A 27,860-nucleotide genomic window follows, 5' to 3' on the forward strand; every position below is an offset into this window, starting at 1 on the left:
CGTGAATGGAGGGACGAATGGAGACGTGTCGTCTTCAGCGATGAGAGTCGCTTCTGCCTTGGTGCCAATGATGGTCGTATGCTTGTTTGGCGCCGTGCAGGTGAGCGCCACAATCAGGACTGCATACGACCGAGGCACACAGGGCCAACACCCGGCATCATGGTGTGGGGAGCGATCTCCTACACTGGCCGTACACCACTGGTGATCGTCGAGGGGACACTGAATAGTGCACGGTACATCCAAACCGTCATCGAACCCATCGTTCTACCATTCCTAGACCGGCAAGGGAACTTGCTGTTCCAACAGGACAATGCACGTCCGCATGTATCCCGTGCCACCCAACGTGCTCTAGAAGGTGTAAGTCAACTACCCTGACCAGCAAGATCTCCGTATCTGTCCCCCATTGAGCATGTTTGGGACTGGATGAAGCGTCGTCTCACGCGGTCTGCACGTCCAGCACGAACGCTGGTCCAACTGAGGCGCCAGGTGGAAATGGCATGGCAAGCCGTTCCACAGGACTACATCCAGCATCTCTACGATCGTCTCCATGGGAGAATAGCAGCCTGCATTTCTGCGAAAGGTGGATATACACTGTACTAGTGCCGATATTGTGCATGCTCTGTTGCCTGTGTCTATGTGCCTGTGGTTCTGTCAGTGTGATCATGTGATGTATCTGACCCCAGGAATGTGTCAATAAAGTTTCCCCTTCCTGGGACAATGAATTCACGGTGTTCTTATTTCAATTTCCAGGAGTGTACTTAGGAAGTCACAAAAATTGAATGAAATGGCATCGTTGTCAGGTTACATAATTCCCTTAACTCCAACGAAGGTGTGGTAATCTGTTGTGATATTATAGACAGAAACGTTGCCGAACTCAAACAAGAATGGGCACTGTAGGGGTAATAGATGTGGAGCAAAGGACACATAAGAACAATGGAGAAATTGAAAACACAGTCACCTTCATTGTGACCTCATTCTTGTGTGTTCTTTGTCTGACGGTACCTGAACACATCATGGCAGGTGTCCTCCGACTTAGGGCTTGGCCATATGTACCTAACACTATGTGCTGCTTCAAATGCCCGCGGTTTGTAAATACAATGCTGGGGTCCAGAGGCGAAGTGTCGTGTGTGAAGTATGGATGGATATCCCATAAAGCTGGGACTGACTGTCCATCTCCAGAAGACTGTATTAACTGCTCTGGGAACCACCCAGTTGGAACCGAGACTGCCTTGTTTTGGCTCAGGGACGTGAAAGTCAGGAAATGAATGTGACTAAGTGGATCCCCTATGCAGAAGCCAAAATGACTATCAGGCGATGAACCCCCTCTGTCTTCTTATGCTTCCTTGGCGCAGAAGCCTATTGCTAAGGTCGACTATTCGACGCAGACGACATACAGCGTATCATTATCTTCCACCAGCACCTGTATTTTCACCTGTATGTACCAAAGCAATGTTAAAGACTTGGCGATCCAGCCAGCAACGACGCAAAAGACTATTACTGCTTTTACAGTGTGCAGCCTGAAGGCTACTCAAAAGCAGAGTGCCTCTTAGCGTCCTCTTCCTTCAAAGAAAGTGGCTTCCACAGCTCCCTTTCCCCCTCATCCTGGTTAGGAGAGGGAGCAGGGAAAGGATGTCAGCATTCGGGATGAAAGCTGACTGGCATCATCAGACGTCGTTCTGACACGTCCAGTTGACGATAAGACGTTATGGAATTTGATGCATCACGGTCACAAGCATCCCCTCCACCCCGTCTCGCTCTGCAAGGGCGTCACCACCCCGGCACAAGAACAGGGGTAAGTGAAGACCACGCTGAATGAAACAACACTCATACTCCAATGGAACATATGGGACTGAGTATTTAAATCTGTTTTTTTCTTTCTTTATTGAGTTTCGATTCCCCCAGGAGGGGGCGGGCTATCAGCAGGTTAGAATGCCACTCTTCAGCCTACAGAATATTCACAAACATAATAAGAAGATAATAAACAAAAAAACAAAACAATAAAAACGGTGACTTTTATTAAAACTGTTAATCGGAATGTTTGCCGAAATACACATTGGATTAAAAAAGGTGTTAATACACGTTGTTCACCTCGACGAGGGACATCCACTAACATAACTTTCGACCTCCAGCACAGCCCCCGGGTACATGAGGAGGGGGGGGGGTGGTATGACCTTAAAATATTAAATAGGAAACATCATTTTTATTGCGGATTTGAATTCTCCGTGAAAAATAAGTGGCTTTTGTATGAAACATTTCTTTTATTTCATAATAGACGGCCTGTAATCAGCAAACATGGAAATGAGGTGACAGTTGTTGCGAAACAATCACAAATCCGATTACAACTATCGAAGTACTTTCAAAAAAAGACATTCGCTTCAAATGGCTCTAAGCACTATGGGATTTAACATCTGAGGTCATCAGTCCCCTAGACTTAGAACTACGTAAACCTAACTAACCTAAGGACATCAGACACATCCATGCCCGAGGCAGGATTCGAACCTGCGACCATAGCAGCCGAGTGGTTCCGGACTGAAGCGCCTAGAACCGCTGGGCCACAGTGCCCGGCTATCGAAGTACTTTTTTGATATTTTTAATAATGCTGTCATCTGACACCTCCCACAATCGAATGCAGTACATACAGACCGTGATCATGCGCTCAGTCCGTGGTCGACTGTGCAGTTTACTTCACTGATTCGGACTGTACACATCTCGTAGCAGTTGTTCCACGATGTTAACAGTTCCAGAGACAGTCGATATAATTACCACGTACTTTGAGGCTCACGTAAATATTAACGAAGCTCGTCAAATTTATGCTGCTTTGTTCCCCGATAGGAATGTTCTGCCGACAACGACGTTTCGCAGTATTGTCCCTGTTTACGTTGGTTGGTTTGTGGGGGTTGAAGGGACCAGACTACAAGTCCACCTGTTTACTGAAACGGGATGTGTTTAACCTAGAAAGTCCGACCGCGGCCTGTGACAAATGAAATAACACACTGAATTTTTTCCCAGCGGTTGCTGCAAATCTTCACATTAGTTCTCGGCAAATTGTGCGAAGTTCAGTAATTTCGAAAATAAGTGTTCTGTGTATACTGCATTCACAAAAATGGATCCATTAAATTTTTCGCTGCATCAAGAACTGCAATCTCCAGATTTTCTGCAGCTGAATACATGAACAAGTTGCAGTCAATGATAATGTCATTTCATAGATACTTCTGTCCGATGAATCAAATTTTACGAATCATGATCACGTGAATCGACGTAATGTGCATTATTGGGCAAAAGAGAATCCCCATTGGGTAAGGCATGTTGAACATCAACACCCATGGAGTGTCAACGTTTGGTGCGGTATTTTAGGTACGCAGGTAATTGGCACATACTTCATAAAAGGTAATCCCATAGATCAACTGTACAGCGACGTAATGGATAATGTTTTACTCATACTAATGGGGGATGTCCCACTTCAAACGAGACTTGGTATGTGGTTTCAACACGATGGATGCCCAGTGCGTTATTCACGACTAATCCGAGAAAATTTGAATGTGAACTATCCGGATCGATGAATTGCACGAAGGATCCTCAAAAGTAGCCAACACGTTCGCCTGATTTGACTTTCGCCGACATTTTCCTGTGGGGAGAGTTTACATGAGCCTACCAACAACCCCTGAAAATAGGCGGCAGTGATTTCACAATGAGAATGCAAACACTAGCACACAGACACCAAAACATGTCGGAATGACATTCATATAAAGAGTTGCAATGCGGATTAGAAAAAACGGACAATATTTTCAACAGCTGCTGCACTGAAACACTTGTGAGATGCAAGGGGACTCACAGTAATCAAGCACTCCGAGATAGTGAAACGCAAGTGGACTAACAGTAATAAGGCGCCCCCAGATAGTAAGACGCAAGAGGACTAACTCAGGAGATAGTGGGGGACAAGGGGACTCACCAAAATCAAGCAACCCGAGACAGTTAGAGGCATGCGGACTGATCAAAATCAAGCACCCAGAAGGGAACACATTACTGCTACGTTCACGTCGTGGTTATTGGGTAACCCTAAATGTAGTCTATGAATTCACTGCGGGAGGGTAGACGTGGACACATGATAGCATTTCCTCAAATATATAATAATGTACCTTGATTTTCCTAATCGGATATGTATTGTTGTGAGAAAGAACCATTTTGCAAAAATTGTCACCCCATATTCATCTGTGCCGATTACAGCGCCATCTGTTGTGAAACGAAAGAAATGTTTCATACAAAAGTTACTCAAGTTTTCACGGAGAATCCAAATCTGCAATAAAAAATAGGGGTTTCTATTTAAGATTTAAAAATCACCCCCTTTCCGCCTCTGGGGGCGGGCGGGTCCTCTTCGGGGTGAAGAACGGTTATTAAAACTTATTTTTAATCCGACGTGTGTTTCAGCAAATATTCCGACAAACAGTTTTAAATGTCTTACCGTGTATATGGATACAGGACCCCCTGGAGAAACTGAGACTCCTTGTGGAGGACAGACCTTTTGGCCTCTTGTCTACAAGAGACTCATTTTAAAGAGACGGACAAGCTAGTACTTGCAGGCTATGACCTATACAGAAAAGGCGACCTTACTGCTGACAGGGCAAAAGGTGAGGCTTTAGTGTTCGCCAAGGACACTTTTCACTCCTCACCCACTTCCTTAGCTGTTTGGTTAGCGGCACATGTTGACATCACGGTGTACTCTATATACCTACCATTTCATGAGCTTCTTGACGGCGGGGTGCACACTAACCTTCATAATAAACTACACTGTCTCTTCCTCCTTTTGGCGGGACTTTAATACACACAGTGCACTGTGGTGTTCTAACACCACATGACAAGTTTTACATTCTCGTTGGAGTAAAAGTTTGTGTTCATTTTAATCGTTTGTGCTGGCTGTTTAATTTATCCTTTTTAAAACTGGTGAACACCATTCTCACTTTTAAGGAAAAGGTGAAGTATCTGGCACGCACTTTTGATGAGCAGTTAACATGATTGCCTCACCTTAATGCACAGAAACAGATGTTTCAAGTCCATAACGTCCTTACATGTGTCACTCATACATCTTGGGGAGCCAACAATATACGTCTGCTTTAAATTTATAAAGACTTTGTGCAACCCCAGCTTGAATATGGGTACACAAGTATGGCTGAGAAAGGCCTTTATTCCTTAAAATTCTGGATGCCGTTCACCACGAGGTCAACACAGACCTATCACACGAGACTTGTTGTTAGCTTGTGTGGAGGCTGGTCAGCCTCCACTGTCTATTCGGCATCTTCTACTCATGGTATGCCAATCATATAGGTCATTGCCCATCCGCACATCACCAGCATCCAGCTAGGTTGTTTAGCTGCTAGGCCATTTGGGATCTGTGCTAGGGAGAGCCTTGAGTTATTACAGGTGAGGGGCATTAAGAGTCTAAGGACATGGGTGGAGTAGGGCACCTCCCCCCCCCCCCCCTGGATACTGCGAATGTCCAAATTGCTTTTAGAACTGACTGCTTACAGGAAACATTGTACCGCACCCCATGATTTTAAAATTAAATTTAATCAGATTTTACGTAGACACCCAGTTTTTCTTACTGTCTGCACAAATAGATCTAAGCACGGAGATTTTAACAGTTGTTCTATTGTGTTCCCCGACATTGACCTTAGGATAGGGCTCCCGGAGCATTTTTGACTTTATCACGAGGACCCCCCTTCTCTGTGCATCAGGGGATTAGAGTAGCCCCTGGGTATTCCTGACTGCCGTAAGTGGCGACTAAAATGAGTCTTAAAGGTTCGAACTTTCTGTGATGGTCCCCCGTTTGGTTTGACCTTGATTCTTCAAAACCTTTCTGAGGAACGAGCCAGTTGTGGAAGGGCGCCTTACGTGGTGAATGGTGTCCATCGTGCGCCGATACTTTTAGCATAAACTGTCGTCATGAATCTGCAATCCGCTCATTCTCCTGCTGTTAGGCGATGACAACTACTTGCGTGTATTTTCCTCCATCCACTGTGCTGTGCCGTTTTCTGTCCAGACGATGATAATGAACTTGTTTTCACCTGATACCCAACACGGTAGCCAGTCCATTGTCGTGGGGTCGACGTATAAGGTATTTTTTAGAAGAAACATGACGTGGCCTAATAACCTGGAAGATTATAACTTCAGTGACAACGGCCACGAAAGCTTCAAACTTACATATACCGTATTGGTTGTAGCCCCCTGAACACACAGGCATCACTCTGCTGATGCCTGCACCATTAACTTCCCACATAGGCCAGGGAGTATATGTCTCAGTACCTGGAGCATCAGGACTCCCGTCAATGACCATCCTGTCAGATGGGTTTTGCTGAGTTTGGGTGGCACCAATGGGGAAGGCCCCTGGTCAGTGTGGGTGGCATCAGGAAATTAGACGTGCCATGAATTGGACTACATCATCTCTTCCTGGTGGTCTAACACAAGCAGTCTCTAAACAATCAAGGTCTCAATTCAGTGCAACACAACATGACCCCAAATCGTTTTCCTCCTTTATCACACCGTGGTAGGAACGCCAGGATACTTATGGAATTGAACTTCATCCGTCCCAGTACCTAATATGTAGGAGGGCAGTTGAAGAATCTCTCCTGTCGATCAAAACTCAGTTTTTTGTGGAGTGTTTAGGGGACAACATTGGGGAAGGTGGGATGTCTCTGTTTCCCTCACACCCCATAAGAGCTTAAATGTGGTCCAGTGTAATATGTTTCACATGGACTTTCTTTTACATCCTGATGAGGAGTTGCGCGCCAGCTTAGAGCGACAAAGTGTTCATTTCGTCCGTGCATCCATAACGGTCTGAAGAATAACCAAGTTGCCACCAGTGCCTTCATCTTTGCTTTTGAGGGTGATGCATTACCCAAGAAGGTGAAGATGATGGTAAGCCGATTTAAAGCCATATATCCCTCTCTTGATGTGGTTCTAAATGTGCTCGAAGTTTTGTCATACCTTCCAGCTGTACTTCCAGCATTTCATGTCGAGCTTATGGACGTCCATCACACCCCAATACTCCATGTTCCATGCATCCCATCTGTGTCCACTGCAGTGAGCACCATTCCCCTTGGTCGCCGGACTGCAGAATTCTATAGAAGGAAATGAAAATCACAGTATACAAGACGTGGGACCGACTAAAATACATGTAGGCTAATAGGAAATTTGAAAGGCTAAACTCTGAGGGCATGATATAGGCTTATGCCGCACCTACAACAGTGGTTACAGCCCCATCAGGTCTGCCTTTTTTGTGTGGACCATAGGGCCGCAAGGCTACACCTGCCCCCTTGATGGTGGGTGGCACCGAGCGAGGTGGCGCAGTGGTTAGCACACTGGACTCGCATTCGGGAGGACGACGGTTCAATCCCGTCTCCGGCCATCCTGATTTAGGTTTTCCGTGATTTCCCTAAATCGTTTCAGGCGAATGCCGAGATGGTTCCTTTGAAAGGGCACGGCCGATTTCCTTCCCAGTCCTTCCCTAACCCGAGCTTGCGCTCCGTCTCTAATGACCTCGTTGTCGACGGGACGTTAAACACTAACCACCACCACCACCACCTAACCCTGTTGCTTCCACAATACCAACTTCGAGAATGATGACCCGCAACCAGTAGGGTAATAAGTCCCCACTTCTCAGCCAGAGAAGCGCCAGTCTTCTTCGGCTCTTGTCGCTAGGAAAGAATCTCTTGGGTCAGTCTCCTCCAAGCTTCCTACCAGTGGGAAAGAGGACGACCACCAGTGGCTGAAGATCTCACAGGCAACTGGTCATAGGGCTAGGAGATCCTCCCCAGTCCCTGAGACTGAATCAGAGAAGCCCTCCCACAAAAAAACCCAAGGAGCAGTGAGAGATATCTAAAAAGGATAAGACCCCAGAAAACAAAAGATTTTGGTGGCACCATCAGAACCTCCGACCTCTGTGCTTGAGGATGAGGTGGATATACAGTGTCCTCTGAGGACCTAGATCTCGCCAATACCTGGGATGCAACAGTAGTGGATGCAAACACTCAACAAGTGGCGGCAGCTGACCCTGAGGTGTAATTTGCGTCCTTGATCCGTTCGTGTCTCACAGACTACGGGAAGTGTCATTCTCCAGTGGAACTGCAGCGGTTTTTTCTCCCACCTGTCTGAGTTATGACAACGTTTAAGTATTGCATCGGCTGCTTACGTTGCATTTCAGGAAATCTAGTTTCCTGCAATGTGGACTCTTGCCCTTTGTGGATATCAGGTGTACTACAATATCCGTACTGCCTTGGACAGACCATCAGGTGAGGTTTGTGTCTGTTCCTTTCCCGCTGTGCCCCTACAGACACCTTTGGAAGCAGTAGCCATCAGGGTGAGTACATGGAAGGAAATTACCATCTGTGACATCTACTTCCTACCTGATGGTGGGTGACTGCCCCATGTATTGGCTGCCCTGATTTCCCAGCATCTCACAAGACTCCTACTTCTGGGTGATTTTAATGCCCATAACCCATTGTAGGGTGAAACCAATGTTACTGGCGTGGTAAGGATGTAGAGGACCTACTAACACAATTTCACCTCTTCCTCATAAACGCAAGTGCCCCAATAAATTGCAGTTTAGCACATGGCACAGACTCATCTCTCAGTTTGAAGTTCTGGCCCTCTCCTGTCTATCAACTAGAGAACTCATGGTGATATGTGTGGCAGTGACCACACTACTCCTCTGGTCTCTACTTTAGCATCCCTCATCGCGATGCTTCCCCAAATGAGCTCTTCCCAAAGCTCATTGGGATGCTTTCACCAATGAAAGGTGACATCTATGAGGTGATGCACACCATCACTACTACAACCATTGCAGCTTCAGAATCAGTAGTCTGTTCTTCCTCAGGTTGCCCCTGGGGGAAGTCAGGGCATTGGTTATCACCAGAAAAAGGTACAGCCATTAGAGATCATAGGTGGCCCGCCCAATGTCATGAAAGCAACTCATCCCTGGAGGACCTCCTGGCCTTCAAACAGCTCAATGCCGAAGTCCAACTATTCATCAAACAGTGGAAGCAGGAGCATTGGGAGTACTTTGTCTCCACCATTGGAGCACAAACAACACCCTCCCTGGTTTGGATCAAGCTCCAGCTACTTCACAGCTATCAGACCCCTGCAGGTGTATCTGCACTTCTACAGATGGAACTATATCTGCTGATCCAGGCATAATTGCAATGTCTTTTACCAGGCATTATGCTCACACCTTTGTGTCTGAGATTTGCCACCAGCCTTTCGTCTTCTCGAACAGTGAGTGGATCGATGACACCTCTCATTAACTCCACACAATCCTGAGCCATATAATGCTCCCTTCAGTGAGTAGGAATTTCTCAGTGACCGTGCCATCTCTCCTGACATCCCCTGGACCAGACCACATCTATTCCCAAAAGCTTTAACATCTGTCTGCGGCTCACTAGCGGCATCTCCTTGCCATCTTCAACCGCGTCTGGAGCGATGGCGAATTCCCATCGAAATGGTGGGAAAGTGTCATCATTCCAGTATTACAGCCTTGAAACAATCCATTAAAATAGCATGGCCATCGTCCTGTCAGCCTAAAAAATGTTCTGTGCAAGCCACCCGAATGTATGGTGAGCCTGTGGTTGAATTGGCTCCTTGGTTCTCGGAGCCTTGTGGCTCTATCCCAGGGTGGTTATCGCCAAGGGCCTTCCACGCTGGCTATCGTAGCCCACCTCGAGTCTGACACTTGATCGGTCTTTTCAAAGTGTCAACGCGTTATTGCCGTCTTTTATGTCCCTACAAAAGGCTTCCGATATCACTTGGCGACACCACATCCTTGCTACTGAGCGTGAGTATGATGTCTGGGGCCGGCTTCCGATTTTTGTACAGAACTTTTTGTCGATCCTCACTTACAGAAATCGCGTCCTTGTTTCCACAATGCACCCCATACACCAGACAATGGGGTCCCACAGGGCTCTATATAGAGTGTCCCACTCTTTTTAATAGCAGTTAATGGTCTCACACTAGCAGTAGTGTTCTCAGTATCACCCTCCACTATGCTGAGTATTTTTGGATTTCTTTCTGCCCTCTTTTACTGGTGTCGCTCAACGCATCAATATACTGTCCAACCCCATCCAGAACTTTTCCTTGATGACCAACTACTTGATGTAGTGGAGACTTACTGGTTTTTTCGTAATGGTCTTTGACGCCTGCTCAGATTGGCTTAGCCAACTTCGTCACGTTAATGACAATTACTGGCGACATCTTAATATTATTCGATACTGACTGGGTTGCTGATCACCCTACATTTCTGCAGCTGTACAAAGCCCTCGCCCAGTTCTGCATTGACTATGGAAGCCTGGTTTATGGCTCAGCATCGCCCTCAGCACTGTGTCAGATGGACCCTATCCCTTACTGTGGAGTTCAGCTCGTGGCATGAGCTTTCTAAACGAGCCCACTGAACAGCCTCCTTGTATAAGGTGACATTCCTGCAGTGTGGCTATGGTAGCAACTACTGCTTGCACATAATACTGCCCACAATAATAGTTCGACTCACCATCAAAATTAACGTCTCCTTTTCCCTACTACAGTGATCCTCCTCCTGCAACAGGTGCCCATAATGGGGAATCCCTTCGCCATCCATGTTCGGTCGCTTCTTAATGAAGTTGGTGCTTTCCCTCTACCACCTTTCCTGCTGGTCCACTCGAGTACACATCTAAGGTCCATACCTCGGTCACCGCTTTGGCTGAACGTATCTAAAGTGCTAAAAGGCTCAGTTCCACCTGAATCCCTCCGCCAGCGATTTATCTCTCTTCTCTGCGACTTTTAGGGCTTAGGAATCGTCTACAGCGATCGATCAATGGTTGATGGTCTTGTTATCCTGTTCACACTGAAGGAGGAAATACTGACAGCGCTCCTTGCCGGATGGATGCAGTATCTTTAATGCATTGTTGGTAGCGTTTATTGCACCCTTGAGCATATCCAATCCTACTGCGGTGCGTCCATAGTCATCTGTAGTGACTCCTTAAGGAGCCTACGACCTATCGACCAGAGTTTTCCCTTCATCCTTTGGTAATAACTATCCAGAGATTGCTTTATGCCCTTGGAAACAGTGTACGTTCAGTGACCTTCATTTGGACTCCAGAAAATGTTGAGATACTGGGCAATGACTTTGGAGACAGTCTGGTAAACAGGCTATCGGTAAATCAAAGTTAGCGATCGGCCTTTGGGAGACTGATCTCCGACCAGCCTTCCACTGTAAAGTTTGTGCGATTTGGGATGCTGAATGGCACACCATTAGTACACGAAATAAACTTTGTGTTCTCAAGAAAACAATGAATGTGTGGCGATCATCCCTGTGACCCACTCACAGTGAGTCTCTTGTCATTTTCCAGCTATGCATTGGCAACACTTTCCTAACACATGGTCACCTCCTTCATTGCGAGGACCCACCTGGGTGTCGCTGTGGCTTCCGTATGACTGCCGTCCACCTCTTGCTGGACTGCCCACTTTCAGCCTCTCTGAGGTGGACTTTACCATCCATGCATCCTACCTATTGTGTTGGGCAACAATGCCTCATTCTAGGCGCTTCAGTGAGGAAACGCGCGACCGCTACGGTCGCACGTACGAATCCTGCCTCGGGCATGGATGTGTGTGACGTCCTTAGGTTAGCTAGGTTTATGTAGTTCTAAGTTCTAGGGGACTGACGACCTCAAATGTTAAGTCCCATAGTGCTCAGCGCCATTTGAACCATTTGAACCAATGCCTCATCAGCTGAATTAGTTTCACGTTTACTCGTGAGATAGGTTTTCATCGTGCACTCTAAGGGTGGGGGTCTGGCTTTCACTCCCATGCTTCGACCCTTCATCCATTTTACCTCTTCCTCAATCTTTCTTTGCTGTTTTATTGCCTTGGTGTTCGTCTTTTACTTATGTGTCTTCATCTCGCCTTGTCTTTTAGGTCGGAGGTTTTGGTGTACTGCAGAGTGGCTAGCTCATCCTTTTTGCCATTTGGTCTATGATGTTGATACCTTCCTCTGCTTCTCATTTCACTGTAGGTTTTCTTCTTTTGGTTCTCTTCCTTCGTTTCCTCTTTTGGTCTGGTCCCCTGTTAGAGTTTATGGCATTTTACTTTCTCGAACTCCTTGTAGGCATTGCATTGCCATAAGACTTGTTTGTAGGAGGAAACAGGAAGTGACCCAGAGGCTTAAACAGTCTCCATAATAAAGTTTTAAACAAGGCTGCGTAGTCAGCGACCGTTTACAAACTAAAGTTAAACCAATTACAACCCTCGGTCACAAAAACTAAGTTTTTTAATCGGGTTTCGGCAATTCTACGACTGCCTTCATCAGAAGCTAAACATTCAAGTTAAACTGTAACTTAAGTACAAAATTACAGTGCATTTTTTTGTATAAAAGTATAGGTACTGGCTAATAGTACAAAAAAGATACAGTACTTACATTTCACGTATAAAATAAATATCAAGCGATAAAGCTTTAGTCACAAAATTTTTAACGAAGAAATTAATGGAAGGCGGGGCGCTATGGGTTGCTCATACACGTCAAGTCACGGGTAGTAATAGACTGAGGCGCCCGTGTTAATAACTGCGGACATGTGAACATTGCACCAAGAGTGCCATCTAGGAGCCGCAAGTACTAACTGACTACTTAACATGCGAGTAAAGACACATGAATACTATGATGAACATTATTCAGTACATGAAGTGAAAGGTAATATTTTGTTTCACAGCACCAGACAAGGTAACATTTTTTCTACATTGGAACTTAGAGGTACAGTTTAAAGGATGAAAACACCGTTATAGAATATACAAAGAGGGCTGAATGACGCAGCCTGTAGGAAAAACAATCTAACACGAAATGTAGGCAATATAAACCATTTACTCAACGAAAAGTTATATGTTGACTTAGTATCTGCACGAGGAAGCCCGAAATCAAATATCAAGTAACGGCTTTATACCGTTGAAGGTTTTTTACGTAATTGTAGCTGCTTATTGAGAATGAGGCTATCATTTCGAGAAACATGTTTACAAATTTCTAATTCTTAGAGAATATCTAATCCACGCCCTTTCTTCTCGGTATGTTGATATCGAGAACAGCTTTAAGCACGTGGCCTTTAATCAAAAGGTGGTCGTTATTAGAGGAATTTTGGATGCTACTGCCACTTTTTTCTTAAAACATGTTCTTGATATCCGGTATTAAAGCCACGTCCCGTTGGTCCTGTGTAGTAAGAATAGCAGGTGTCACAGAAAATCTTATAAATCACAGAATTTTCCAAAGTGGACGAGTCGATTTTAAATTATGAATAAAGTTTGTCAAATAATTTTTGATAGAAAAGACAACTTTAGAGTTTATTTCTTACGAAGAAGGCGTTGAATCTGATAGGTGATGGGCCCCAACGAAAGAATAGAAAAATTCTTTTTTGGATTAGATTCAATGATAAAGTGCCGAGCGTAGTAACTCTTTTAACAGTTTTCTTTTTAAGGATGCATCCACTATGCCAGGTTCATATTCGTTATTAACTGATATCGTTTTGAGTAAATTAATTTCTTCGCTGAATTTTTCTTTCTAGAGTGTAATGGAAGTAGTTCTACGAATAGCAGAGCGAAAGAAAGCGTTTTAAGAGATTGTGGGTGCATGGAAGACGCAGGTACTATTTGATCAGAAGATGTTGCTTTACGTAAAACAGTGAATGAGATTTTATATTCTACTGTAAGCGTCAAGTCAAGAATGTTTAATTGACGAGCCTCGTTGTCGAGTTCGATGGTGAAGGATATTTTGTCATGAAGTTCATTAAAGAGGTTGAAAATACACTCAGTGCCATCAGCAGGTCCTTTGTAGATGACTAAAATGTCATCAACATATCTGAAATAGGAGAGGATGCCTAGTGCTGTAGCTGACAAAAAGTTGAAAAAATTTTCTTCTTGAGATTTAATGAAAATATCAGCAATTATACCAGATAACGGATTTCCCATAGCGAGACCGTCGGATTGCTGATACTGTTAGAGTGAAAATCTCATTCTGGAAGTAGCTCCTCAGTTTGCCTCACAAGAGCTGAGTGCAGCCCGCTTGCCAGGAGCGATCGGCAGACTGGATTGTCACCAATCCAAGTCCTAGCCCCGTCCGACAGCACTTAACTTCGGTGATCTGATAGGAACTCATGTTACCACTGCGGCAAGTTCGTTGGCCAACACTTACACTTTTATCTAAAAAAAATATTTCCCATAATTTTGTACTTATGTTATGGGCCAACTTGCTTTTTTAATTTCTGATGAAGGCACTCATAAAAGTACCAAAACCTGGTCAAAAGTGTTAATTTATGAGTCCGAGGACTGTAACTGAATTATCCTGAAGCCTCCATAATACTTTCATACCTTCCCAGCCTCAAAACAACGTCATCCAGCACTGGAATAACGGCCGTTGCTTCCACCATCTGGCTTCTCTATGACAACCGTTATGTTTCACACATACATTCTGTATTACCCTCCAGGAAACATGATTCCCGGCAATGAGAACCCTTGCCCTTTGTGTCTATATGCGATATTCCAAAAACCATAGCGAATATAACAGATTATCGGGTGAAGTATGCGTCTGTATCCTGAACTCGGTCTGTAGCAAACCTATGCCCCTTAAAGCTCCTCTCGAAGCTCTGGCTGTCAGGATAATGACACTGCAATGTATATCTTCCTACAGGTAGTGCTGTACATATGATTATATTTGCTCCACTGATTAATTAATGCCCAAAACCGTTCCTACTTTTGGGAGATTTTAACGCCCATAACCCCTTGTGGGCTGGCACCATTATTACTGGTCGAGACAGAGAATTTACTGTCTCAGCTCAACTTTTGCAACTTACGTACTGTGGCCCCCACACGTTTGTGTGGGGCTCATTTTACTTACTTGGCCATTGATTTATCACTTTGTAGCCCAGGACCTCCCTCACCTGTCCACTGGAGAACCCAGGACGACTTGTGTGGTAGTGACCACTTCCGCATCTTTCTGTCACTCTACTAGAGTCATTCCCCTGCCGTCTAACCAGATGGGCTTTAAAAAGGTAGACTGGGAAGATTTTGCTTCTGCCATCACCACTGAGTCTTCCCACATAGTAACATCGATGTGGCTGTCGGGCGAGTAACCACAACTATCATTTCTGCTGCGGAAAAAACGATTCCCCGTTTCTCAGGGTGCCCCCAGCGGAAGACAGTGCCTTAGTGTTCGCCGGAAATAGCTGCGGCTATTAAATAGCATAGGGTGTGGGGAGAGGCGGCTGTACAGTAGCATAACGGGCACCTATCACTCAAGCATTTAACAGCTTTTAAACAACTTTGGGCCTGTGTTTATCAGCTCATAAAAAGATAGAAATACATCTTCATTATTGGGTCACATAACCTGCCTTCGCAAGTCTGGACGAAGATCAGATGTGTCTTTGGGCTCCAGACCCCAACAAGTGTCCCTGGCATATCCATCAATCCATCAATGGAGCGTTTCTACCGATGCAAACGCTATTGCCGAGCACTTTGCTGAGCCCTATGCTCGGTCCTATGTGTCAGAAAATTACCCCCTCCACCTCTCGTACCCTCAAGAGGCGGATGGAAGGGGAACTCCTCTCGTTCACTAAATGTCCAAGTGAACCATACAATTCACCATTTACTGAGTGGGAGTTCTTCCTCGCCATTGGATATTGCCCCGACACAGCTGCTGGGTCAGACTGTACACACACTCAGATAATTAAACAACTCCTATCGGCCTACCAGTGACATCTTCTCATCACCTTCAACAGCATCTGGAGCGATGGTGTATTCTCGTCACAGTGACGGAAGAGCATCATAGTTGGATTTTTCAAATCTGGGAAACACCCGCTAGTTGCGGATAGTTATTGGCTGTTCTTAGTAATCTTCTAAAATGTATTGTGAGTTGACAGTTGTGTTGGCTCCTAGAGTCATAGGGAGTTCTGGCTCCATTCCAGGGCGGTTTCCGCAGAGTCGCTATCCCGCTGATAAGCTAGTGTCCCTCGAGTCTGCCATCTGAAGAGCCTTTTCCAGACGCCAACACCTGGTAGCTGCCGTTTTTGAGGTAAGGAAAGGATACAACACGACCTGGTGGCACAACATCTTTTCACGTTACAAGAGGACGGGGGGGGGGGGGGGGTCTCCAGGGCCCACTTCCCACTTCCGATTTTATTCCAAAACTTCCTGTCGCTTCGCACTTTCGGTCTCCACGTTAGTGCCCCCTCCCCCCTCCCCCCCCCCCCCAGTTCCCCCTCATATCTAGGAGGATGGGTTCACACAGAGATCAGTATACAGTGTCTATTTTTAGTAGCCATTAACGGCCTAGCAGCGGCTCTGCGGTCGTCTGTCTCACTTGCTCTGTATGCTCCTCTAGGACTGGTTGCGCTGAGCAGCGCCTATAGGGAATCATCTAAAAGGCGCAGTCATAGGCTCTATACCAAAGCAGCCAGTTTTCAGCCGCAAAATCCCACGGCTTCCAGCTTTCAGCCGCGAAGTTGTGCATCATACACTTCTGTCAATGTCGTACCGTTCATCCGGAACCTGAATCTTTACCTTGATGACGACCCACTCGCTGTGTTGGAGACATATCGATTTCTAGGACGCTTTTTTGATACCCAATGACTAGGATTCATTATCTTCGTCAGCTTAAGCGGAAGTGTTGGCAGCAGGTTAATGCCTTCCACTGCCTGAACTACACCAACTGAGATGCAGATCTCTCTATACCGTTGCGGTTCTACAAAGCCCTTGTTCAGTCCAGCTTTGAATATGGTAGTGTAGTTTACGGTTCTTTGGTGCCCTTAGCGTTGCAGTTACTAGACCCAGTGCACCACTGTGGAGTTCGACTAGCGACGGAAGCTTTTAGGTCGAGTTCAGCCTACTGTTAGTGGCTGGGGTCTCTTCATTGCTGACCAGTCGCTGACAATTGTTCGCCTAATGCGTACATTCGTAGCTCTGTTGAGAATCTAAATTACGATCTTCTTTTTCCAATCACTGCGGTTAATCTCCCGCAAAGGCGGCCCAGGTCAGGGACTACGATCACTGCTCGCATCTGATCCCTTCTTTCAGAACTAGAGTCCCTTCTTTAACCACCTCTCCTCTGGATAAATTCATAAACATCTCCATGGTATGTACCTAAGCCACCGCTTTGGCAGGATCTTTTGCATGTCCCTAAGGACCCAGTTCCTCCTAATGCTCTCAGCTGTCACTTTACCTCGACTCTTGACGTGTCCCAGGCCTCACAAGTAGTCTACACAGAGAGCTTATCGTTGATTTTCATGTTAGCTTCGCCTACGCTCACGAAGGACTTATTGAACAGCGTACCTTGTCAGATGGCTGCAGTATTTTCACTGCAGAGCTACTAGCCATATCCCATGCTCTTGAGCAGATCCGTTCCTGCTCTGGGGAACGCTTACCTGTCTGTAGTGACTCCTTGAGCGTCTTCACCAATGGCAACCTTGCCATCCTTCGATAGCGACCATCCAGGGATCGATCCATGTCCGGAACGGTCCAATTGTTCAAATGGAATTGTCTGGATCCTGGGATACGTCGGAATCTCAGGAAATGAGCTCGCTAACAGGCTGCCCAAAGAGGCTACTCTGAAACCTCTTATGGATATCGTCTTCTCTGAAACTGTACTCCGCCCGGTATTACACAGCAAGGTTCTTTGCATTTGGGACACAGTATAGCATAATCTAAGTAAGCTCAATAAACTGCGTGCCATAAAGGCGACTACTGATGCGTGGAAGACCTCCATACTGGCCTCTTGCAGGGAATCTGTGGTCCTCTGGCAGTTGTGCATCAGCCATGCCAGGATGACCCACAGCTACCTCCTCCTACATGAAGACCCACCGAAAAGTCTGTTTGGCGGCCAGTTGATGGCAGCCCATATTCTGATCCACTGTCCTACTTTGGTTGCCCTGCGACCTAACCTTCAGTTATTGGACGCGTTAATGTTAGTTTTACCGCCTCATCAGTTGAGTTTATCATACGTTTTGTTCGTGAAGGGGGTTTTATTTTAGAGGAAAGGTGCTTTTTCAGTCTGCGTTCTCTACCCTAGTACTTTGCGTTTGGAGGCTTTAATGTGTTGCAAAGTGACTGACATGTACTTTTTTATTCTTGCAATCAGCCAGCCACGGCCATCTGTTTTTTTTTCAACCTTTATACCTGTTTCTTGCGACTCTCTGTGGTTTTCTTACCTTATTTTGCCCACTGCAGTGTTTGTCCTCTTCTGTATTTCTTGTGGTATTCTTTTTCTCCAGATTTTGGGCAGTAAGTCTAGTTGGTTTTATTCTTTCCCTCGTGTAATCGTTTAATGCGAACAAGTTAGCAATGTCCAAGCAGTTAGTTGCCCCCGTGATATCATCCAACCATTACGGGGAACTGTTTGCTATCCTGAGGGCAGTGGAGCAGATTAGATGGTGACGTAGTAAAAAATTTATTATCTGCTTCTCAAAGTGTCTGTGACTGTGGCTGTGGCTGTGGCTGTGGCACAGATGTAGTCAGCAGACAGAGTGGCGCAACAGTTGCAGGACGCTCTCTTTCTCTTGAAAAGGCAAAACAAGGAAATCATTTTTCTGGTGGGTTGCAGGGCACGTAGGTATTCAGGGAAACAAACTTGCTGATGCAGCTGGCAAGAATGCTTGCTCCCATCCTCCTCCTGCTTGCTGTTCCGTCCCGCTGCGGGCTGTCACTTCATTTGACGAGGAAGACATGTGTTGGTGGGTGACTCAGTGGCTGGAAGTGAGGAATAATGAACTATGTCCCATAAGGACATCAGTGCGACCATGGATAACCTCCTTCCACTCGCGACGGTGTGAGTAAGTAATCCTTATTGAGCCTGGAGGAGCCCCCAATATATCAGAGATGCGGGCCTCAGCTCTCAGTACGACATATGTTAACTGAATGTATCTTACATGACGTCCTGAGAGTTGAAATGGGTCTCCCACAGGATCTTCCCTCTATTTTAACTGATAATAAAGCAAGTGTCGTTCGTGTTTTCAGATTTGGTGTGGTGTTCAGTATTCTGCCCAAAATATTGGATGTGAGATCTTAATGTGTCAAAGATTGACTTGGTCACGCATTGTTTCCAAGTCGTCCTCTAGCCACTGTTTTCTGACCTTTTATAACTGCCTCTTCACAGGTATTTTATCCTTAACTTTATTTAGTTATTCTACTGAGTCTCATCGGAATATTTTTACAGGCTTCCCTGAATGTCATCTTCTTGGGGGTGCTTTACAGTTGTTATGGTGGGATGAAATTTAGTTTTCCAGTGTATTCATCTTTTTCCATAGTTTTTAACAATCTTATTTGGTATATCAGTAATGCCAGAATACTGATGACCTTGCTGTTTAGCGCCCTCCCCCACAATTCGTCATCATCATTGTCATCATCATCTTGACATACAACTAACAATGACACATAATGAGAACTGTGGCATAATCGAGCAGTACTCAAAGTAACACTGGGAATAAGGATTGAAGTGGGCATTATTGAGACCCACAGAATGTAGTATGATGGAATGGAGCGAAGTTGATTCCAAACGGGACACACAGTGAATGTCATCAATTCTATTACTTTTATGTCGTTATTTTATCTTTATTATTGGCACATAGATAAATGGGGATAGAAAATCAAACGAAATGCAATTACTCAGTGACGAAACACCGGAAACAACGGATTTCTTACGCCAAAGTACTTGAAAAATATCCATCGACCGCCTTTTACATCAGGTCGGCGCATATCCGGTTCGCCCTGTGTAAACAACGTATGTACGAAGAGACAGAACAGTGTATAACCTGTACTTATATTGTATTGACATTTCTACAAAAATTTCAAGAGCGAAAGCCACTATCCTCTTCAAAATTTTCTATATAGGTTTCGGTAGGTGATTTTGTCGATACCCACGCCGCTACTTCTTGTCAAAACAGGCCGCAGGCGCCATAGATCTGACTTGGCCCCTTGACTTTTAAAATAAATCGGAAACGTCGGCGGCGCCAGCGGCAGGCGACTCGGCGATACGTCACTGTCGGAACACGAGCCGGGCGGCCGCGTCAGCAGGGACCCTCCTCCAGACTGGAACCTCCAGTGGCAAATTAAAATTCATGGGGCGCGGCCGGACACGGAAAGGGCGGAAGCGGGCGTCTCCCAAGATCCCCGTCTTCCACACGTCGCCGACCTGATCTCTCCACTGCTCGCCAGTACTGTCTTTTCCTTGTTTTAACCTCTAAGTCACTCGCTGAGCAAAGTTAGTTTTGCTGTCTGCTGTCGCTTACTGGTTCACATAACAGCTACGTTTAGTGTAAATGGCCGTTAATACCCGCTGCTACAATTCAGAATTATCTGAAAATAGTCTCACATTACAATAACATAAGCTGCTGTTGAGTACAACATTTTACTATGTAAGTCGTGGCAAATAACTATCTCTGGCAGCCTGGAACTCGGAACCGAGCGTTTTGTTTGGATCAGCAATTCTTCCACCTCGTAAGATATGTAATAATCCTAAGAAAATGGCTTGTCGTTACTTCTTCCTCGAACACTTGGCATAACGAAACTACACAGCGCAATAAAATTAAAGGGTCACTTCTTCTCATTCCGGAATTTTTTCCCATTACGACGCATAGTTTTCAAGTTTGGCTCAAAGATGTCAACGACCTTCCTCTGTAAGGGCACAATGGTGTCGCTGTGTGACTTCAGTCTCCGGATCGGCGACGTTTCAAACCGCCTCGTTTCGACACGTGCGAGAATTTGCCACGCCTGACATAGTCACATGAACTGTAAGAAGGGTGAATTATGTCACATTAGCACCAAAATTCACCACAATTCGGCGGAACGCAACCATGGACTTGTCATGTGATAAGAAGGTTGTCACACCCCGTTTTATCAACGTTTCCTCACTTATTATGACGTCTCTGCAATGGAAGTCACAACTGGGGCACTGAGCATGGAAATCACACGGTTTCTTTATGGATGACGGAGGAAAGCATTTCAGACACAATGTCGCTCAAAATCGATACGAGAAGCCCTCATGAAGAGGTATAGACAGCGTCTATGAAACCATGCGATCCCTTCGCTCGATCTAAAACGAGAGTTCGCACTGCCATGAACAGTAGGAGGATGTTCCTGACAAATTTGGCCACTGCTGCCACCGCTTGGGCATTTCAACCTCACTCTAGGGGCATAGCGAGGTTGCAACCAGACTGCCCGCGATTGCATCCCTTTGGAGTGTAGCGTGACAGAAGATTTTATTCTAGTGCATAGGGTGTAACCAGTAAGGCCCATTGGAAACGATTAGACGAAATTTGAAAATAATCTGAAGCAGAAATGTGTTTATATACTTTTACATCAGTCTTTTTTACGTTCTCCTGTGGCGTGATCACGGGAAGCTTTGACATTGAACATGAATAAAATGAAAATGTGCACCTCTAAAACCACCCCGTTCAGCAAAACCCTCGGTGCCACTCATGCGCCTGTGTTTAGCATGTTAAAAATGAACCTGTCAGAAACTTAGAAACAAATTCAACCTTGCAACTCCTTTAGCGTCTCCTAACATAGACGAAGGGTTTTCCTAAACCTCAGGCTGTAGATCAGCCTCGTGGCTGAATTAGTGCTGAAGATTGTGACAGGTACATTTTTAAGGTGCTCGGCAGACGTGCGTGGGTAGCACCGAGCGTGATGCTTAACTGGGTGGCCTTGGACGGATACAGTGACATTATGTTCACGCATGTGTCACTGTCGAACCTTCCCATGATCACGCCACAGGTGGGCGCCAGAAAGGAGCGACAAAGAAGCACAAAAAACACTTCATAATGTCGGATAACGTTAAAAATCATCGAATGGTTTGGTTGCTAGTGGCTCTGCTTTGTATAGTACAACAAAATTTGCTAATCACCCTACACGGCAAAGGGATGAAATCGGGTTCTGTGGTACTGTTTCTCTGCAATGTCGTTGGAGTCTTATCAGTGAGGCGAGAGAGTCAGGAATCCGTCGAATGTGAGTGTACCTGTAGCAAGTTTCAACATCAAATCAAATGTAACCCGACGGCTGTTAATAGACATCAATATGTGTTGTGTCCATCCTTAAACTTTATAACAGCTTAAATCCTAGTAGGAACACTCTGAGTGAGGTATCCAAATGTCTGTTCAGGAGTGGCAATCCATTCCTTCCGAAGAGCCGAAACCAGGCAATCTAGTGGTGTTGGATGCTGGGATACGGAGTAAATTGACGTTCTAAGCAGCCCCAAGAGCTTTCGAAAGGATTCTGAACGCCGAGTCAATGTGTACCAACAATGTTATTTTCCACAAGCCATTGCTTCACAAAAATGGCTCTGAGCACTATGGGACTTAACTGCTGAGGTCATCAGTCCCCTAGAATCTAGAACTACTTAAACCTAACTAACCGAAGGACTTCATCCATGCTCGAGGCAGGATTCGAACCTGCGACCGTAGCGGTCGCGCGGTTCCAGACTGTAGCGCCTAGAACCACTCGGCAACCATTGCCTCACAGACTGGGTGTATAGATATGCTGATACACACAGTCGACTCCCAGGCCCTTCCCTCCCTTCATTTTAACTCTTGCTTTGCTGTTCGTTAACCTTCGTGTTCGTATTTTCCCCATCTGTGTTCCTCTAGCCTTCTGTACTGGGCTAGAGATTTTAGTGTGTTACAGAGTGGCTGGCTCATCCTCTTTTCTTCTTGCGATCAGCCAGCCAAGGTCATCTGCCATATCGCTCTTGCCCTTTTCGTGCACGTTCTTCCTTTTTGTGTTGTGTCTTTCGTTTTTCCCAGTTAGTTTCACTCCGCAACTATTTTGAATGTGGGAAAAGGGGCTTATGACCCTGTAGTTTGGTCTCTTTCACTCCAAACTACCACCACCACCATCAACACCACCACAAACAGTTAAAAGTTTTATGCACTATATGGAGTGCAGAATTCCATAAAAAGTGTTCATATCGTTACGGATTTAGCGCTTTATTAAACCTAATAAGGGGGCTACATCCTAACCAACTCACGACCCCCTCCCCAACCTCACCGAAGCTCCATTTCCTCCCTACTTCGCGGCCGGTACCATATACGATGCCAGGTGAAGTTTACTCAGCATTCGCCAAACTCAGACCGTTTCATCGGATTCGCACTGGGTACAGTTAAGATTTCTCACTTGAAATCACTCGATTCCAGTCATCCACTGTCCAATGTCGTCGCTCTTTACAGCAACTCAAGTATCGTGTACCACTGACTACAGACACAAACCTGTGACTTATGAGGAGCCGGTCAAGAATTTCACCCAATTCTTTCCTTTACTGTTTTAGATGAACTGCTGGTAGCACTTCAGAACTGAACTCGTGAGTGATCCCTTCTGCTAATTTCATGATATATCTTAGAACAAATCTTCCCAATGTTCGATGATCCCTGTCCATACGTGAGAGCAGTCTGGTCTTGATTTGACTGTGATAGCTCTGTCACGCTTCCATTTGAGAATCACATCTCCAACAGAAAACTGGGTGACCTACAGAGACTTGCTTCTGACAGAATGGTTACTCAGGTAGCATCCAATGACTAGCCCAACTACGAAATCTCTGAGTTGTCCTGACCGATCCATTATATTGTTACTGCTTCGCTATTGACAATATTCTCAGCCTCCTTCTACACCGGCGGGTTGGTTGGTTTGTTTTGTGAGTAACTGGACTAAACTGCTTGGTTATCGGTTCCTTTATCCGTGTACACACAGGTCTCGGATGAGAACCATACCCCAAAAGGGTCACATCACCTAATATCCCGAAAACAACAATAAGCATAAAACTAAATGTGTAACCAGACTAAAGGAGAAAATGAAAAAAGCAAGCCAGGATTTAAAACATTAGCTAAACGGAGAAAAGCATTAGAAGGCGTTAAAACAATAGATGGCCTGGGCTGGCTGATCGTAAGAATAAAGGCGGATGAGCCAGCCACACTGTAACATACTAAAATTGCCAGCCTAAAAGCACAATGCGAGAGAAATACAGGTGGTAAAGTTTATTTATTTATCTATTCTTCATAATTACTGCCTCCCATCTGAAAAGATAAAATTGGCCATACGAATCACATTTCCTTTTATAGTAATAAATTCTGTATTAATTATTTGTATCTGATACTTAATTAAAAGATGTATATAAAAAACTGCAACAACTACTACTTCAGCTACTACAAAACTATAGTCAACCTTTAACCAACTGTCCAACTACTAATTCACTACAAACACTATAGGATTTGTTCTCCGTTTGTTCATTTATTTCGGTGCATTTAACTTGTAGATAGTTGTCTCCGTTACTGGTCCGCCCTCATACTACCATGGTGAACGGCTATCGTCCTTGGCCGTCGCGCAGCACGTCAACAGAGTCCCACTACTGCAAGTAATTCCTCCTGTCACTGTTACTTCATACAGTACACACTTGCATGATCACTTGCACTGTAGATTCTTGGGACAACATGTCACTCAATGGTCGCCGAAGTCAGTTATTTTCTCTCCATCTGCTGAATATGTGATCTAGCGTGGCTGGCAGCATGATGACTTATGGTTGAATGCCTCGTGAAGTCTTCCTTCGCCTTCCTGGATACTGCAGCTGCTGTACCGTATAAGATGCTCCAAGTCGACTTACTCTTTAGTGCTGCTTTGAGATCCAAGTTACTTAATACCTGATGTCCATAACCCGCTGCATCTTCATAAAGCGTGTAGTCCCACAATGGGAGTTCTGTTGTGTCGACACTGCCGAAGGCGCAGATATCATTCACCTGTCTTCTGATTTTGTACAGAAACGTGGCATAAGGGCCATGGCCAGTCAGGTAATGTATTAATTCACTTGATGTATTACATTATCTCTCGATGGTGTTAGGCAGAAATTCCTATGTTCTTCAGCCTGTGCCGAAATTGTCCCTCTTATTGTGCCACAGTTGTAAAATGGGAACTTTTATTGTCTTTTTCGAACTGAACTCAGTTCCAAGCACACTTCATATTTCCATTTCATTGCCTCATTTGATTGCCTTTCTTTTACCTGTAAAAGGCCCCCTTTTCCTAATTTCCAAGTCCAGTGGACATATTCATAGAATTACTAACAAAGCATTATTCGGGGTAATGCAATAGACCCCTATTAATCGTAGTAGCACTGTTGAGGCTGCCTTCATTAACTGCAATCCATGAGCACTCCTGGTTTCCTCCGTGGTGTATACCTAGCCAGCAGCTTTGGCTGGACTTTCCGCATGGCCCTCAAGTCTCAGTTCCTCCTGAGGCTTTCTGCTGTTATTCTCTCTCGGTTCTTTACGCGTCCGGTGGATCTGAAATAGTCTATACCGACAGACCGACAGATGATGGTAATGTAGGTTTCGTATATGCTCACACAGGACATACTGAACAGTGCTCCTAGCCGGATGGCTGCAGTGTTTTACTGCAGAGCTGGTGGCCATATCCCTTCGATTTGAGTATATTTCGTTCCTGACCCCCTGAGTCATTCTTTATTTGTAGTGGCTCCTTGAGCAGCACCCCCTGCGGTTTGGGGATCAGAATAGGCCCGAGCTATTCCTGCCTGTCGTAAGACACGACTAAAAGGAGTCTCCTGCTTTTTCACCTAAATAGTTATTGGCCCCTTTTAGGGTTTGACCTACAAATCTTTTCAAATTATGTGAAGTGCGGGCCACTTGCGAAAGGACACTTTACGTAGTGCACCATATATCCAGTGTCTACTTAGACCTTCTGCCAATCATACAGTCCTGGATCTGCTGCTCTATGTACAGTCCAGCTACCTCATCAATGACACCTTACAGGATACATCATCTACTTCTATAGGGTGCTACCCTCGTTCGTCCCATGACAATATCGGATTTCTTGGTACCCAACATACAGCACATTAGCCAGTCCATTGTGGTGGGGCAGACACATACCCATTTGATGGTATCCCCTTGACAACACAAGGATCGCACTGCTGATGCCTGAGGTGTAACCACTCCACATATGCCAACTAGTAGATGCCCTTCATTTGGGCTGTCACATGTCAAGATTGCGGACGTCCACTGCATCCAAATTCTCCATGTGCGCCTCCTCCCACTTGTGTCAGCTGTGGAGAGGACCATTCCCCCTGCTCGCTAGATTGCACAGTACTCCAAAAGGAGCTGATAATTATGGAGTAGAAGACCCCTGACTGCCTTACATAGAGGCTAGACGTAAATTTGGTTGGGTGTATCCTATTTGGTTGATGTCTACACGTGCTGCAGTTACATCAACATTACCTTCGCTTATGATGGTAGTTCCGCAATCAGTGCCATGTACAGTGTGCCCTCCAGTCCACCGGAACACATCTGCCCCCTTGCTAGTTAGGGGCACTTCATCTTCCGTTGCTCCCAACGAATCTACTTTTGGTGCTATACCTCACAAATACTGGGGTCATCAATCTCATACCCAAAGCTGGAGAGGCTATAGCCTCCTCTGGCTCCTCTCTCATGGAAGGTTCTCTTGGGACTCTCCCTTCCAAGGTATCCACTAACTCGTTAGTGGAGACTAGCCAATGACTGAAGGAGCCACAAGCTGTTGGACAGGAGGTTCATGGTCTTCCTCTGTGGCTGAAGCTACGTCAGAGAAGCTCTCGCAGTAAGCCCCTAAGGAGAAGAGAGAGCAAGCAAATGAAGAAGAAGTCTGGTAAGAAACAGGACTCAACAGTGACTCCCTACTGGCTCTGCATCTCAGGACAAGGTGGAGATTTTAATGTCCCCCAATGATCTGGAGGTCATCGCTGCCTCTTCCACAATGACAGTGGATACTAATAGTCAGTGGCACCATATGATGCCTCCTTGGTTACTACATGCTTTCAGTTACTCCAGAAAGTGTCATCCTCTAGTGGTACTGCTGCAGTGTTTTCTCCCACCTGGCTGTATTGCGACGACTCTTAAGTGTTACACATGTTTTCTGCATTGCCCTTCAGGAAACCTAGTTTCCTGCAGTTTGCACACCTACCTATCATGATTATCAGGGGTACTACAAAAATCATACTAACTGTGACAGCCTGTCATGTGAAATTTGTATCAAAGTCTTTCCCTCTGTCTGTAGTGAACCTATGCCCCTTCAAACACCTTTCGAAACTGTTTGCTGCCAGGATGAGGACAACACAGGAGATTGCCATCTGTAACATTTACCTCCCTCCAGATTGTGGCGCGCCGCCTCCTCTATTAGAGGCACTACTTTTCCAACTCCAAACACTAGTTCTGGTTGATTTTAACACCTGTCATTCTTTGTGGTGTGTGAAACGCCTGGTTAAATCCGAAGGACAGAACAGGTAGTGGGAATTGAGTAAAGGAGCCAAAAATGAGCGGCTGTTAGTAATCATTACAGCGCAAATTTCCGACCTTAACTATGGACTGAATATGTCACACAATCGTATGGCTTAAGGGTACAACATCTTTCATTTCTAAAACGGCTGAAGGCCCATGATAAAAAAAAAAAACTACAATAAATTTTCAAAAGGCAGAAAGCGCAAGGTTTTATCCTTAAATATTTCAAATGAGGCAGAAGGCTCAAATAACCTAAGACTTGCCAAGTAAGGAATTTTAATTTTAAAATGACTGATGGCCCATGATTGAAAAACACAACTGCAATGAATTTTCAAAAGTCAGAAGGCCAAAAACTTTACCCAAAATATATTTTAAATGAGGCTGAACGCCCAAACCATACAAGACATGACGAGTAAGGAACTTTCAGTTTTAAAATAACTGAAGGCCCATTATTTAATAACCAACTAAAAGCATACAAATTCAAACCATCTGCTATGAACCATTAAAATACGTCATCAAACACCAATAAGTAAAGGCAGTACAGCCAGCGGCGTTAGAGGTTTCGTGGGTCGGTCTGCA

This window comes from Schistocerca piceifrons, chromosome 1 (assembly GCF_021461385.2).
Source record: "Schistocerca piceifrons isolate TAMUIC-IGC-003096 chromosome 1, iqSchPice1.1, whole genome shotgun sequence".
Taxonomy (NCBI): Eukaryota; Metazoa; Arthropoda; class Insecta; order Orthoptera; family Acrididae; genus Schistocerca; species Schistocerca piceifrons.